This window comes from Pyrgilauda ruficollis, unplaced genomic scaffold (genome assembly GCF_017590135.1).
Source record: "Pyrgilauda ruficollis isolate IOZ18807 unplaced genomic scaffold, ASM1759013v1 scaffold70, whole genome shotgun sequence".
In the NCBI taxonomy this organism is placed as follows: domain Eukaryota; kingdom Metazoa; phylum Chordata; class Aves; order Passeriformes; family Passeridae; genus Pyrgilauda; species Pyrgilauda ruficollis.
Window position 1 is genome coordinate 2,195,477 of NW_024528822.1, and position 17,536 is coordinate 2,213,012.

Below are 17,536 nucleotides of genomic sequence, written 5' to 3' on the forward strand. Positions count from 1 at the left end.
ACCTACTTCATGCCAGTGAAACTTCACCAGCTTACTAGACTTGTTTCCAGTGTCTAGTCTCTGAGCTCACAGGTAGGCTCTCATTGTGAAGGGTGACATGATTTTTGTGATCAATTGCTTTAATGTACTCTCAAAAGAAATGTGACCACAAGAGAATTTTATTGCAAATATCTTCTTCTATTTTTGCTTAAGCTAAACACATAAGAGGGTCTTAAAAGTTCATAGAACCTTGTGTTCCTCTCTTGGTAATGTTTCTTCTAAAGTGCATTTTGCTATTCCTTTTTCTAGGCTATCTTTATTAGTGTTAAGCTAAAGATTTTCCTTGTATAAAGGTTTTCCTTTGCTGGCCCTTGCAAAATTCCTGTTAAGGTAAAAATGGGGAATGTGAAAAAATTAAAAAATTGAGCCCTATTAACATGATAAATATGAGGAGGGCAAGCTAACACCATCCATGTAGGTAAGGATGGGATCACATTATGCTTACATATCTGCATTAGAAAAGGGACACTCCCCTTATCTGTCTTGCAATACAAATATTGTCCTTGAAAGAGTAATCCAAAGACAAAAATTACAAGTTTTCCTAAGACAGAGGACTCCATGGCACTTCAGGAAATGACAGTGCTGTGTGAAACAGAGGATCTGTAAGAATGTTTCTCCCCCACAGTCTTCTTCAGGTCACTGTGAGGTTTTTTTAAATTGAGTATTTGGCTTTAGAAATAAGTAAAAATGTTAGCCTTGACATTTAGAATCTGTAGTAAATAGAGAAAACAAATATATTGCAAACCTCCCTAACTGGATTTTTTAATGCCTGACAGAAATAAAAAATGTAGTTGTATCAAGTAGCTAAAAAGAAAAATAAATAGAATAAATAATTTTTCTTTTCTTGTTCTCCTGCATTTGAGATTTCACACATTAAAAAGTTGAAAACCAGCAACTTTTTATGCTTTACAGTGCAATGAAGATGCAATTTGCACCTTTTGTGTCTCACATGGGATTTTTATATTGCCTTGGATGCACTTTCATAAACATCAAAAAAGAAATAAAGTAACCCAAATAAAACACAGCCACTGTTACTTCCTGAACACTGAGCTACAGGCAATCCTTCAGTACTCATACACATTTGTGACAAGGGTTTTAACCCTCAGCTACTACTAAAATGATTGTCTTGTATCCTCAAATATATTTCTCTACTAAACCAAAACAAATTCTCATCACAACATATTTTAGCCTGGCTTTTGACATCTCTTAGGGAGAAAATTTTTATTTATTCCTTTTGTTGTCATATATAAAAGAGCCTTTTTTGTGGCTTCTCCTCCCACCTGCTCAATTGTGAGTTACTATGATACCATTCAAGACAAAAGCCCACCCACACAATGCAGTTATTGAGGTGGCTGTTCTATGCCTCCAATTCACTTTGGCTGCATTAGTCCATAAAAAACAACCTGGTCCTTGCAAAGCCAAATCATGCTCCCTTCCCTCCCTCCTCCTGTTGTTGTGGATATTCTTTCCTCCGCCTGGTGTAATATTCTTCAATATTATACACAAACAGAGATACTGTAGTATACAGAAGCCATTTTTTAAGCCTAATTTTAACAGCCAAATTAAAAAAAAAAAAACCTCAGCAGAAATATTCAGCTCTGCTCATGACTTTGAAGAGATACACAACAAATATGCACTTTACCAACAGCAGTTTTCCATCCTAAAACAATAAAGTGCTTTGCTTAGACATGTTTGCTGCAGCCTCCATGAGCATTATGGAAGTAGCAGGACACACACATCAAAGCATGGATTCAGTCTTGTCCATCTCTTCTCCACAGTAGAGACATCAATCTCCATTGCTCACTGGCAGCAGCTATTTCATGTGCCAGGCAAAAATCACGCCAGTAAAAACACAGATTCAATATTAGATTTTGAGGGAAGTGTTGCTGCTGTTGCTGCTATTACACCATTTAGTGTTTTGTATTGCATTAGTCAATAGCTACCTCTTTATTTGTGGCCTCCTTGCTTTTTTTTGTTTTATTACATTTTAGTTGTCAAACAAGATTGAAAGGAAATAAATCCTGGGGCTTTTGTAATGACTTGTTTTCCCTTTTCTGAATGCCCATTCTCTGGTTAAGTATGAAGGCTTTTTTCATCCCCCCCCCCCCCCCCCCCAGAGTTATCATTTAATCTGATGAAATTTAATTACTCTTGATTCTTATGCTTTACTCATGTGTGCTCATCAGCTCTCTGGCCTATGAGCCAGCTCAGAGCTGCAGAGTGTTATCTGTGTCATACCTTTCAGAAATGCAGTTTGTAGCACTAACTTTCAGAAAGGTTCTTTGGTGACATTTTGTAAAGATAAAAAATGAAGTGCAAAAGAGATTTCCATGCAGCCTGAAATGCAGGGGGGTGTTAGGAGGAGCAATGCTTGCCTGCTTCCATGGCTCCAATTTCACCACATGGAATCACAGAATATATTGAGTTGGAAGGGACTCACAAGGATCGTCAAAGTCCCACTCCTGGCCCTGCACAGCACCATCCTCAGGAGTCTTACCATGTGTCTGAGAGTGTTTCCCCAATGCTTCTTGGACTCAGGCAGGAACATGAGTGAGGCAGTCATCAAAATGACAGAAAAGAACAGAAAAGAAGCAGCCAAATCACAAGGGAAAAGTAAACAGCACCAAGGAAAAAAAAAAAAAAAAAAAAAAAACCACAAAAAAAACCCCAAAAAACCACGAGCCTCCTCCCACTACTCAAAAGCAGAAAAATGAAATTTTGGAATGAAAAAATTGTGAACATCATTGAGAACTCATTAATATGGAATCTAAATAGCTGAGCATCATACAAGAGGACCCATAATTGTCCACCAGTGGTAACAATTATCAGCATGCCATTTTCTACTGAAGTTCAGCCTTCCCTCTCTTACCTTGTTCTAGAATAGGCAGGATGTCTGTGGAGCACCTGCTTATCACCTGAGGTCCATTTTACTGCAGAGGTTTGCACTTTGTGCTGTCTGTGTTGTGGTATTGCTTGACACAGACCAACAAGACAAGCAAATATATACAGTGGAAAGGTCAGGGAATGACCAATTAATCTGATTTACAGAAAGTTCCTGAGATATAAAGAAGGTAAGACCTCTCATGTGGCTGTGGCTGAGGATAAAAAGGTAACTATTATGCTCTTCACTAATCAATTATATTTTTTACTTGAGTTTAAAAACTTTTTTAAACCCACACTTCATTTCTATACCTTTTCTAAGCATCTGTTGATTTTATTTGGTTTTAAGTTACTCTACCTACATGGATTCAATTGCCAGTGTTAAGCAAAAAGGACAGAGAGCTGAAGGGATGCTAGGAAAATGTCCCCTGAGAACTGTGCAATTCTGTAATATGAAATTGCCCAGGTATGTGCCAGCATATACATGTTCTTACCCTCTGTTAGTGCCTTCCCAGTAAAGTATGTGTGTCTGCACACACACACACACACACACACACACACAGAGCTAGCCAGCTAGCTCCAGACCATGGCACTGATCAGTTCATTCTCCAAGCTGCTGTACCAGTTGTGGGCCCCACTGGAGGCTGCTCACATGGGGCATTTTTGCCGTCTTCTGCAGGAACGTGGTCAGGCCCTAAATAAACAAAGGATCTAGCTGTAAAGGTGCACCAAGAGATTTATCTACCCTCCCTTCCTCTACCTGGGATCCAACTCAAGCATAAATTTTTTAATAGAAGAGCAGTTTTGTAGTTGCTGGCCACTTTGATCATCAAGGCTTTAAAAAACAACCCATTGGTTCTGTTCCTTTTGAAGTTGTACACAGCAGGATCATTAGCAGTAGAGAAGCAGACAGATGCAGTGTTCAGCATTAGGTTCCTACAGTCACCATAACAACATTAAGTAGGGATGCTGAGCTGTACCATCACTTAAAATGAGACTGACAAGTGCTGCAGAGTGGTGGGCAGGTGACATAGCTTTTGTTTGGAGGCTGTTCGCTCCAGCAGTGAGCCAGGAACATAGAAAATGACTAAAAAAAGAAGTGAGGGCACTCTGTGCTTGACAGAACAACTGGAAACTTTAAGCTCTGCTTGTCTCCTGGGAAGAGATGAAGTTTTGCAGGCCTTGGTAATTAATTGCGCAGCTTCTAGTTCTGGCTAGTCTGCAGCTTCTGCTCTGATTGTCAAGCTAGAAAAGCTTCTGTAAAAGATTGTCTTCTTTCCTCTCTTCCTCTGTCACCCCAACTCTATGGACCATGATTAGATGCAACTGTAATGAGCTCGGTTCAAAATTTGAGAGTCATTTATGCATAAGCACTTGTGTTAGATCTTCCTTTTCTAAACATATTATTGGTGGAAAGTAGTGGTTGAGGAATCATATAAGAAAAGTTTCATATTTCTCCAGAAACTAGATGTTTAAACTGTGTTTAATAATTTCTAGGCAATTATAAACATTATCAACATTAATTAACAGTCTCAGCTTATCTGCAACAAGATAACAACTTGTGGCACTCAAAGTCATAAATCCTTTCCAGTGACAGCTCCATGACTGTGAAGTGCAAAAATCCTTCATATTGATTGCTTAGTTCTAGACTGTCAGGCAATATAAATGGGTAATCAAGGACCTGGTTAAAACTGCAAAACAATTGTTAGCAATATGTATTTTAAGTTGAACTGAAGTGATTCCTAAATTTCTATCCCACTTGGAGATAAAGAGAGCCCTGAGGTACAACACTGGATACTTTATGGCAGAAGATGGTGCAACTGGCCTCAATCTGCATGTGACCAGTTGTTCTACGACAGTGTCTAGTCAAGAATCACTTCTATCAAAACAGCATTTCTCAGTGCTGTAGGTAGCTTTGACTTTCTTTCAGATTATGACAGGAGACCCCAAGATAGAGATTTAGTATCACCAAAACCTTATGGTTGACGTGGAAGTGAAAGCCCAGTTCCTAGTTCTGACATCTAACCCACAACACCCAACAAATGATAGTGAAGCTTCAAGCACGCACATTTTACAGCAGCTGACAGTAATCCTGCAATACACTTCACTATAGAGTCACCTGGTATGACTTTTCCAAACCAAAAAAACCCACCCAAAAATCCATAAGCAGCAGTCAAGTAAGATGAGCTCACCTTGGAGATAAGAATAGTTTGACATTCAAACAACAGCACAAGAGTTTGCTGTCAGGAAGAAAGGGGTAGGGGAAAATAGAGAAGGACCTTATTTTAAGACTTGTTTACCATCATAGTATTGGCGAATTTATGCTGAGTTACTGTTAAGCATTATTTGTGGTAACAATAGGCACAAGCACCAAAAGGGAATTCCCAGTTGAATGAGTTTTGGTGCTATATAGCATCAAGACACTAGGCTGTCTCAGTAGACATAAGTGAAAAATGGCATTTCTTAGGAGTTTAGAGAGGTTAATTTCAGAGAAGCCTACAGCCTCCAGGTGGTGCAAAAGCAAGGCTTAGAACAGGTGAATTTAGCGCAAAGCTCCATGTAGAAGGTTCTACTGCTGCCACATTTTGCCACACTCTATTACTAGCACTTCTTGTCCATGCAATGTAATATACTAATTTGTCTAAGATGTGATAATACTAGCTTAGTAAAACATATCTACAAGGTTCAGCATTAGAATGAAAATCAACAATACCACACTGACACAAACCTCTTTATTCCACCAAGTGCATTCTTGTTAGAATAATAGCAGCTCTGTTTTCCATTGTTCATGCATTTGTAGTTTTCCACTGCTTTGAAGATTACAATGAGTGTATTGATTTTCTCATGTCTGCACATACAAAACTACAATATAGCTCTGCTGTGGAAAAGTCCTGCATACTAATATCCTAGCTGGTGTGTCAAGGGAGCTGCTTGTGGGCACTGATCTCTACTTCATGCTGAAAGAAACGGAGCCCTCTTTTTAGAGTAAATTAGAAACATGACAGATTCTACAAAGATACAAATCAAATAACTTCAGCAATTCTAAAAGGAGCATTCCGTGCTTATGCCAAAGCAAACTCTGAGCTTACTAACTGAGCAATTTTTATGTCTAGTACTATGAAAACTTGCAGGAATCAAAGAGCAAGAACTTTGGAGCAGAATCAAAAAGCAATGTACCTGTGCATCTCAGTACCCAACATTTTATCAGAATAATCCCCCGAAACAGCAAAATGTTTTGGCCCAGTGCAGTACAAAGTGCAGTAGCATAAGCACTACTACCCCTAAATATGACAAGTGTTTGTAACTTTAATCACATGGACATCCTTTTTTAAAATAACATTCTACCACATATTTTGGAAATTTTTGGGAGGAAATAATAGTACATGCTGGCCTTTGATTTAGTGAACATGAAAGTTGAATGCAGTGCATAGTGCTCATTATAGGCTGCACCATCTTAGAGCAAAACAGTTCAGAGGACAGGTAAAGGTAAAATCTAAACAGAAAACAAAAACAAACAAACAAAAACAAAACAAAACAAAACCACCATGTCTGATGGATAAAAGCTCTAAGAAAGGAAGACAAAGATTGCAGAAGATTAATTTAATCCTAGGATTCCCAGGCTGGCTGGGACTGTCATGTGTCTCTTTCCATGCTGGTGTTGGTGTTCATCTAGTACCTCCAGCACTGCTGGGTAAAAGCCCATCAAAGCTTTTTTACTGACATGATGGTGTAAAAAATTAGATTGGCTTCTTGAGTTCTTGAGCGTTTGTGGAAGCACTGAAGTTTTATGTTAACGCTCCACACCAGGAACAATGAAGACACCATAAAACAGCAGAATACCTCATACCTTCATTCTGACATGAAGACAGTGCTTTTAAAACATGAATGAACATGCCTTTCATCAACACTTCACATTTATTTATTGTTTCAGTCACTTATATCCAGCCACTTTTCTGATGACCCTGTCTGCAGCTTTCACCAGGACTCTTTCAACATTTTTTGCTTAACAAGAACAGGACACAGGTGTGTGTCCACCTGTCCTGTTTCCTGAAGAAATCCTAATAATTTATTAGTGATTGGTCTAATCACTAATGAAACAGTGTGGAACTTCAGGATTGTGTTCTTCTCCTTTCACTTCTCTCCCTTAATGGCTCACTGACCATACCTGAATAAAAAACCTAATAAGCTTGATTGAATGAGCTTTGATCTTCCTAAACATCTGAGACATGGCTATAGCACTGACCTAGGGAAAAAAGTGAGATTGAACATCCTCCAGCACTCATTTGATATGGAAATAAGTCTCCAACTTGCACTGTTTTTATATTGTCATATCTCCATCCTGACACTTTTAAGTCAGTGGCCAGATTTGCCTTTTCTAGAGGGACTAGAGTCTGCTGGCAAGGTTCTTAGAATGTAACTACTGGCCTTGTTAGAAGACAAATATTTCTTCTGGATTCCAAGGAGGTTCTGAGTCAGAGTCATACAGCTGAGATGTCTGACCAAAGGAACACTCACCAGCTTAATAATGGCAGCTTCTAGAATACTGCAGTTCAGTGTCTCTTTTTCATGCATATTCAAGACTTTAGTCATCATCTTTATCCATCACAGAAATTCAATAAGAGCTTCAGAACTGACCCTTGATCAGATTATAGAGCTAAAGTCAATGTGAGAGATAATCTATTTTCTGTGGCCAGTGAGGATGCACCAGTTTCCCTTGAGGACTGCTATGGGCAGACATATGAAAACACTGTCATGTTAACACCTCTGTGATAACATAATTAGTTAAAAAGGGGAAAGTTGCTGTGCAAGGGCAATTACAGCTGGAGAGAGGAGTGAGAATATGTGGGAGTAACAGCCCTGCAGACACCAAGGTCAGAGAAGGAAGGGAAGGAGGTGCTTCTCATTGAGCAGGTTTGTTGGCAGTCCCCAGGAGGGACTTATGCTGGAGAAGTGTGTCAAAAAATGCAGCCCATTAGAAAGACTCCCACTGAAGAAATTCACAGAACTTTCCTCTGTGGGAGGCACCCCATGCTGGGGAAGAGTATGAGGACTCCTCCCCTGAGGAAGGTCCAGCAGAGAAAACATGATGAAGTCTTCCACAGCCCCCATTCCCTGTCCCTCGGTGCTGCTTATGAGAAAGGAGGTAGAGAAAATTAGGAGTAAAACTAAGGCCTGGGAAGAAGGGAGGGGTGAGGGGAAGGTGTCTTAACATTGCAGGTTTTTTTTTTTTCTCAGGATCCTACTCTGATGTGATCTGTAGTAAATTAAAACTGATTTCCCCAAATCAAGTCTGCTTTGCCTCTTGCAGTAAATGTTGAGTGATTCCTCCCTGTTCTGACTGTAATGCAGGAGCCTTTCATTATGCTTTTTTCTCCCCCTTCCCAGCTGAGGAAGGGAGTGACAGAGCAGCTGTGGTGGTGGGCACCTGGTGTCCTGCCAGTACCAACCCACCACATTTCTCTACTTAGCCATCAACACAAAAGAATTTTGTTACTGAAAAATATTGAGCTACTTGAACTCTAAGAACTGTTTTGCTTGCTAGAATGTCAAGGCTGACACTGACACATGCATGTTTTCATTTACAGGGAGAAAATGCATTTGAACAGAAGGGAAAGCAGATCAGACTTTGCAATACTTTTCAAAATACCGTCCATTTGCCTTGACTAGATAAGCTTTTATCAAGATCTTATAAAAAAAAAAAAAATTAACAGCATTTTTCTCCTCTTGCCTGCTTTGATCAGTTGAGAGGAAATTAAAAAGGCTGTCACTATTCGGCCTTAGCACCAGAATCCTATTGAGATGAATGGTGCAATTAACACCTCTGAAAACATTTGCTTGACCATTCAAGCAGTCCAGAACATCATCTTTCTCCATGTAAACTTTTTTATAGTTGGTATTTAGTAATATCAGTAAATGTCAGAGATATTAAGTAGAAAAATTTTTCTAATTTTCAAAACTCAACCTGTAGAGAATTCTTTTTCCTAAGAGGACTACATAACTTTTCACTGTCCTGGCCTGAACTGGAAACTTAAATATCATTAATCTGCAGGTAGAAAGATTGCATCCAGGTTTTGATTTTTAAAGCACATTAGCCTAACAAATTACCCATGTCCTGTTCTGAGCTCCTCTGTTCAGGAAGGACATTGAGGTGCTGGATTGTGTCCGGAGAAGGGCAGTGGAGCTGGTGAGGGGTCTGGAGCACAAGTCCTATAAGGAGCAGCTGAGGAAGAGCTGTTTAGCCTGGAGAAAAGGAGCTCAGGAGCACAACTGCTTGAAAGAAGGTTGTACCCAGGTGGGGGCTGGTCTCCCAGGCAACCAGTGACGGGATGAGAGGACTTAGTCTTAAGCTGTGCCAGGGGAGGTTTAGGTTGGACATGAAAAAAAAAAAAAAAAACTCACAGAAAGGGTGATTAAATATTGGAATAGACTGCCCAGGGTGGTGGTGGAGCCACCATCCCTGCAGGTGTTTAAGGAAAGACTGGACATGTCAGTGCCGTGGTCTAATTTGCAAGTGGTGCTTGGTCGTAGGTTGGACTCAATGATCTCAGAGGTCTTTTTCCACCTAAATGGGTTTTTTTAATTAGAAAACTCCAAACCAACAAACCCTTGGTTTTACCTATTCTTAGCAGCTCAATTGTTAATTTTAATCAAAAAGCCCTGTTAGAGTACAGTAGAATCAAACTGTATTCTAGTATTAGTGTTTGTCTACCCTTCATATGAAATAGGAGATCTAAAGATCTGCAGAAGAATTTGGGCAGGTGCCGTGGTTATGTAAATATTAATAGTTGTGTTTGTTTAGGTCTTTAGTTTTTGGAAAAGTTTGATCAGTTAGAACATGGGATGTTCACCCAAATATTTCAGAAATTACCTATTTGTAGATATCTAATACACCTTTTCCCAAGACAGGATATTTAGAAAGCATAATGTTATCTCCTTTTTGTGTGTACATCTACTACTGCCTATTTAGGACTACTTTAGAAGATGAACTATTGCATTCAGCAGTAGCCACTTACTTTCATTCAGAAAGGGATGTAGGGAAGAGCTCAATACTTCATCATCACACTTTTAATGCTATCTGGAGTCCTAAGCTGGTCGAGGGTGTTACCACCCCCTGTAAGCATTCCCAGTGCCAGACAGAGAGCATTACTGTGATTTGAAGTCAGGCATCCTCTCTGAGATCATTGAGAAGATAATTCAGCTCCAACTCATTCAACAGGATTCGCAGGGTTTTCAGAATAATTTCCTATAGATTATCTGTCTTCAGGAGCAAGAAAAATAAAAAACTATTAAATCAATATCAAGGAGATGGGAAATTTCACCTCCTGCTTTTCTTGAAGCATGGGAAGAGAGGGCAATCTGAAAAGCCAGTGTGCCCAGGATGAAGATGTTTATAGAGGTTCCCTTTACTGAGCTTTATTTATGGTTTATTTATGGTTTTCGTAGCTCCACAAGACAAATATCTTAATTTTGCAGTTCCATCAGATCAGCATTAACTATTGCAGAGGTCTTGTTGACTTTATACTTCAGTCTGTAAGATGCAGCAATAATGCTTATTTTCCAACCAAACTGAAGATCAAACCCAGCTTACCCAAACAGACACTTTGGAACAGAGTGAGGATGGGTTTAAATGGATCTCTCAACAGTGATAATAGAAACCTGCTGAGCACATAGATCACATGCCAGAGCAGGCATTAATACCAGCTTTATGTTAGTCCTCCTTTTCACTCTGGATAGGAATAGAAATTCAATCACCTGACAATGTTAGTGAGATATACATAATTTCCTTAGTTCCACTTTTCCTTCATGAATATCAATCCTTTCAAGCAAAGAGTAAACAAGGACTTTAGAGTAAGCAAGAGAGCTGTACTCTAATCTCCTATGCAATACGATGTGAAACACCTGGGAGGTTTGTCTTTACTAACACAGATTATGCAATATCTATTTTCCCACATTAAATATCTATACTTCAATGTTCAGTATTCTGGATTCTGTATTTCAAAGATGCATATCCTACTTCTTGCTAACACAATGAGTATTTGTATTCCACTAGCAATTTGTGATAGGTCCTATGATCATGAAGAGAAAAAATAGGTAAAGTACTTATATTTCTTGTTAAGATGGTTAAAAGATTGTTATAATATATTCCTCTAATTAAGTCAAGTAAACCATAACACAGCAGCATACAATAACAGCAGCCTAACACAGAGTGTACCTACTAGAGATCACTGGTTCAAAAGCTTTTCTAACTCAGTTAATGTATTATGTATGCGCTAAGTGGCTCCCCCTTCCAGCTTAATCAAGATTAACTGTTTGGATCACAAATCCTCTCTATTCTCACAGTACTGAAAACAATTACACAAGTACAAAGAAATTTAATATAAGAACTATGTAACTGAAAGTAGGAATCAGCATTGATCTACATTATGTTTAAGTTCTGCAGTTCTGTAAAAAAGTCAATTAATATTCAGTTATTACATAAAACATCTTCTGTAGAGTTGGATGTGTGCCTGAAGTGCATCAGCTTCTGAGGGGGGAGGTCACTAGAAGTACTTCAATAAGAGCTACTTTAAAATGAAGACCTGGGTATTGTGTTTTTCCTAGCAATTAACAAGTGTTTCTCTTCTTTCCTTGAGAAAGCCCAGTCCTAGATTCATTATCAGTATTTCTCAGCACATGCCTAATTGATCTTTAGCATAAAATCCCCAGCCATTGCCCAGAAGCAAGTTTTTCAAGGAATAGCTCCTCTGGCAGCGCAGCCTGTCCTTCAGCAGCCCTTCTCAGGCTGAAGCTCCAGCCTGTCTCAACCCTTACCAGCAAAGATCTTATTCCATTTGTTTTCTTCTGTCTTCCAGGCTCTGCAGTTAGATGATCACAAAAGTAACCACAGATTACTTCAGCTGAAGCAGAATTCCTAACAAGAGTATTCAGACACAGCTCTTCCTATTTTGAGAGTCATACACTGCAGTAGTAAGCATTCATACAGATGGAGTAGGTCCAGACTGTATTTGTGGAAACATTGAGCTAATTGTAATTCTTTAATTTTAAGTTTACTTCAGCAAGTATCAGTTATGAAAAGCTCATTATACTGTGGGTGCAATACTTATTCAATGTGTTTTTTCCAAAATAAGAATGAATCCCTTACTCAGAAAGTATCAATTTGGTTTTCTTGTAGCCTTTCTGTCAAATATTTTATAAAAAGCATTATATAAATCTGGCATTATCATGCCATCTTGGTATCAGTACTGTATTTTGTAAATCATATTTTCACAATTAAGGAGCATCAGAGATTCCACATGTGTTGAGGACTCTCCGTGTGTGGAGACACGAGGCTTGACTCCATTTCAGAAGGCTGATTTATTATGTTAAATATTATATTAAAATACTACATTAAGACTATACTAAAAGAACAGAGAGATCAGAAGGCTACAACAAGAATAGAACAGAATAACAAAATCCTGTGACTGCTCACAGCCTTGGCACAGGTGGCTGTGATTGGTCATCAATGGAAAACAATCCACATGGACCAATCATGGATGCACCTGTTGCATTCCACAGCAGCAGATAGTAATTGTTTACATTTCTCTCCTGAGGCTCCTCAGCTTCTCAGGAAAGGAAAAATCCCAGCAAAGGATTTTTCATAATACCATGGCTACACACTCTGTGTGTTCATCCTCTGTGACTTAAATTTGAAGTCTTGTTCTGTGTGGGACAGGGAGGGTTGTGGAGCTTGTCCTTTTCCCTCAAACAAGTATATGTTATAGCATGACTGAACCTCAGAACAGAGCATATTCCAAAGCCAGCTTTAATTTCTCTGTGTTGAGAGGTGCTTTACTGTGATTAAAATATGTGTTAAATTCTAAAAGACCTTATGTTTGAGTGAGGGAGCTGAGGAACTGTGGGGCATTGCCCTGTTGCTCACCAGTACTGGAGCAAGATACCCCTGTATGTTTTGGGCACTGACTCACTTCTCAAGTCTCTAAATTACCAGTTTCGCACTGGATTCTCACCAGCAACTTCTTTTGAGCTACATGGAAAGGTGAATGTGTCAAGCTCATGTCTGCTGACAGTAGACCAAGAAAAAGAAAGAACCAGATTCCAATTTTACTGCTCTGATTTTATGTTGTCACATAATTACAGAACTTCATTTCCTACCTATAAATGGAAAAGCTCGTTGCAGTACATTTTTGCAAGCATAATTGCATACCCGTGTAGTTCAATCCTCACTGTATTTTATACTGTGCATTTAAAAAGTTGCATTAGAAAAAAACTTGATGGTTGTTAGTTCTGAACATATTTAGGAAATTAAATCAAGCTTAAAACCAATGCTGAAATATTTGACACAAACATCAAAGGCAAATAATAATAGAAATATCTACTATGTACCCTGTTCTGCAGTTCCTTATTGCCTCTTTGGGTAGGAGAGGGAGCATGTACCAATTTACCTATACTAACAACAGCTTCTACAGAGTTGTGCACCTCTGATAAATAATGTTTTGCATGCACCTCATTAAATGTGTGGCAGGTGGAGTGGGTGGGAGGCAGAAAAAAGCCCCTTCTCCATGGTATCACTTGGGTGTAGTTCCAAGGACGTCCTTGTCTTCATTTTGCCCAGAAGAGCACACGCTGACTGATGTACTCTGTGTACCCAAACCTTCATCTACAGGCATTCTGGGTCTATGGACTGTGCAACATAAGGCCAAGAAAGTCTAGCCACCTCTAGACTAAATTTCAAAACACAAATGTGCTGCTTGTGGTCTGAAAGGCTGTTAAAAAAATTAATTAGCAAAACAGTTTAACAAAAGCAAAACATATATGCAGGCAAGAATATTTATTCCTTGATGCCCAAGTATGTGCAGTTGCCTCCCTCAGACCTTGTGAGACCAATTCTTGTATTCACACTATTTCGAAATCCCACTTCATTGCTTCCTGCTGTGCAATGGAGATGTAATCACTACAAGATGGGCCTGAACCTCTGTCTTACACAGTCCAGTCAGGTAAAACCTATTTCTTCCCTTTCCAGTTCCCTCACAGTTTTTGGCCTATTGTCTTCTCTTGTTCTATGTGAATTTATAGGTGTGTTCTTCAGTGGCAAACACATCTCCTTTTTATTTCTGGTATGACTGAAATAAAATGGTAGAGTCCAAACAAACTTAGTGGTTGGCAGTCTTCAAGCAAGCCCATGGGAACACACTTTGCATAAATCTATTCACACATTCCCATAAAATAGTAGGTGGAAAGTGGAGGGAAGTAAGAAAGATATCAGTTATCTTAATACTATTTTCTTCATCGTCATGAAAATCAATTATGTCTTTTTTCCTTGATCTGTACCATTATTTGTAACCTGGACCATTATTAGAGCTTTATGAAGGACAAAAGAAAAAAGCAAACCATAATGCTTTAAGCAGCATAAGCTCTATGTGGCATTACAGATGAGTTTAGGTCTCGGGGATCCATGCAAACACTATCTACAAATTTCACAGCTTAACACTTCCAGAAGAACAATTGTCTTTCTGACAAAACAGAGTCTCCCTGGTGAAAGCAAGATTGCACTTAATGATATTTTAAAAAAACCCCAAACCTCATTATTAAAAAAAAAAAATCTATTAAACAAGTAACGTAATATTTATTTAAAAGGCAGCTTGAGAAATTGTTTATTCTGATTATTTTAAAATTTGATGCTTTCAAGTTGTGATTCCAGTTAGTGTAGGAACCTTGCAATAATAAAATTGTCTAGGAAACAGGGATTCATAACAAAGTATTCGTTTCAACTGAAAATTGCTGTCAATAATTTCTTTTCCCATCCAACCTTTCACCAGTGTGTTCCTGATATCCAAAACCCCAAGAAGCAAAGTTGATTTTCTACATTATATACAGGCAAATCAGGGAAAGTCAACCACAGTCCCCCACACACTGAACAAAAATGCATTGGCATAAAAATACATGGTAACCACAGGGCAGAGAAGTACAGAGGTAAAAGCATCTCCTGTTCTCTTCAGTAAAAACAGACTGAGCAAGGTGCAAGTTTTTGTTCAGAGCTGGCACTGAGGGGGCCTTTCCTTCAGCCACCAGGTTGTGTGTTACAGAACCCAACGCCAAAACTGTCTTAGTCATCTCCTGATAAAAGACATCTACAGTTGTGCAGTTACAGCTTCAAGAACAAAAATGTCAGCCCTGTAGCCCTTGTGAACCTGCAGTGTGGTCATGACCCTGCCTTCTTGCATCCTCATTCCAAACATATTTTTTAAAATTTGATGTTTCTTTAAGCAGAGTTTCATTACCTGGTGGGTTGTACTGCAGCAGGAAGCCACTGGGGCAACTACTGCAGCATGAATTTTTGAAGTGAATGGACAACATTATTACTAAAGTTTTATCTCATATAGGAACACAGACAAAGATGTAACAAAGTCCCAGGCTTTAGAGAGCATGGATGTTCTCTGCCATACCACCACTGCTCTCTTTTAGGTTTTAATGACATTGCACATATGCTTCCACCTTCCCTGTTGTCACTTTCTCAAGAGCCATCGAAGGCCATCCCTCTACATAGGCAAACAGCCCCCAAGAGCCAGAGCTGGCTGTTATTTCCCTCAGATACCATTTCAGTGATTTAGTTCCAAAACAACAGGATATGAGCCAGATTGTTGGCCAAACAGAACACAGAAAGGCAGGATGTGCCTGGGGTGGCATGAAGATTTCCAGTGGTTTTACTTCTGTCTCTCTATGGCTGTTCCCAGAAGCTCACCATGCCAAGATTAACATTGATAGAGTTGGTACCCATGGCATTCCTTGCTGGGAGCAAAAGCTGTCTTGATGAGATGACAGCCATGCTCTCTGGCCACTGCATTCACTTGGCTGAAAATTGTTGGATTTAGAAGCCTGGGAGGAGTTAAGACACCCAAAAACATGCTCATTGAACTTTCCATTAAATTTCTCATGCTCCCCGCAAAGTACCACAGAAAATCTCATGGGAAGGTAGGAAAGGACCTTTATGTAGAGATCTTTTGGGCTAAGTTAGAAAGGAGAGGGCACTTGCAATGGACATTTATGACCCAGGGATCTCCCAGAAGTAGCCAGGCCACATCCATGCACTCATGACTTCACTCCAAAGACAGACACACAGCAGCAGGTGCTGTGGAAGAAATGTGCTCTGCACCCCATCCAGCGTGTCCCCAGCCTGGCGGTGCAGGAGGCCAGGGCTTCCCACACACCTGCTCAGCTGAGGCACATCGCCACCCCAGTGTCACCTGTACCACCAAGGGCAGCACGCTGCTCCAGAGGGAGGCAAGCTGAGCTGCTGGCTCCTCTCCACACATCATGAAGAAGGTAAAATTATGCAAAAGCTAACACAATTTCAACCATAGTTAAACTTTCCTGGAAGGCTCTTTACAGGGTTTAATAAAGATTAAAGCAGTAGACTGCTTGAAAAACTATTGTCACAACTACAGAAGTTAATACAGAGTATATTCTCTACTGAGACATTTCAAGAATATAAATTTAATATGCAATTGAAATGATGATTTAAGTTCCCTATGGATTTTCAGGGAACTTTCTAAGGAGATCTGCCATGGCAAAAACCCATTAACTTATATCAGACTCTCAAGGAATCTCCCATAAACTGATTAGCATCCAAACCAGAAAGTACATGACTTAGCCTCTATTTCCTCTGAGAAGTTTATTTCTAGCCCTCCCCTGCCTCTTAGTCCTAAAATACCTTTAGAAACTTATGATCCTTTCTAAAAAAAGATACTGAAAGTCGGGTTTCTGCCAAAGTCATAATTAATAGTCAAGCAACCAGACTCACATACTTGCCTCATTTTTTCTGTGTTTAATAAATAGATATTCTAATACAGATAACAATTTTTATTGATGACACAGAGGTATAATGGTTTTTAAATTAAGAGAAAAAAAAGAAAGTAATATCAAATTATAACCTCTGAAATAATGAAGATAAAAAACAAAAAAGAGGAATACATTGATTTGCTCCATGAATGGTTTCCTGAAAGTTAAATTTCATGCAAAGCTAAAACATGGGCTTTCTCATTTGAAATTTTTAATAGTTTAGGATTACATAGATAATTATGGGGTTTGTTTTCTTTTTCCATGCAGACAGCTATGTACTATAGTCAATAGTCAGGCTCACTGTTGACAAAATAAATGAACTACATTTTAAAATCTTTCGTTGTGAGGAATTTGCTTCAACTGTCTAATCACTTCACAACAATTCTTTGCACTCATTTGACTTTCTAACAGTCTCTTAAAAAAATTGGAGTAGGTAAACACAATGCTCTAGTGCAATATCAGCCTCAGCAGCCCACAGAGAGTTCCCCTACCTTCTGCATCCTTTACCCCTCGACATCAGATCAGCCCACTTTCCAATATAATTACTTTAACACCTCATAACCCATGTGGAGGTACAAGCACCCTTTTCTTTCCACTGTAGCAGCCTGAAAGAGTTAAAAGAAGCCTGCTTCCTCCTCTTGCCCAAATTGCCTATTAGGCAGGATTACTCTAGAAGGAAGCTTCTCAAGACAGTCCTGGAAAGGGTGAAAAATTAGAAAGGTTCATAAGAGATCTACATGTAGGAAATTAATAAGAGAACCCTTTGCAGGCTCACATGGGA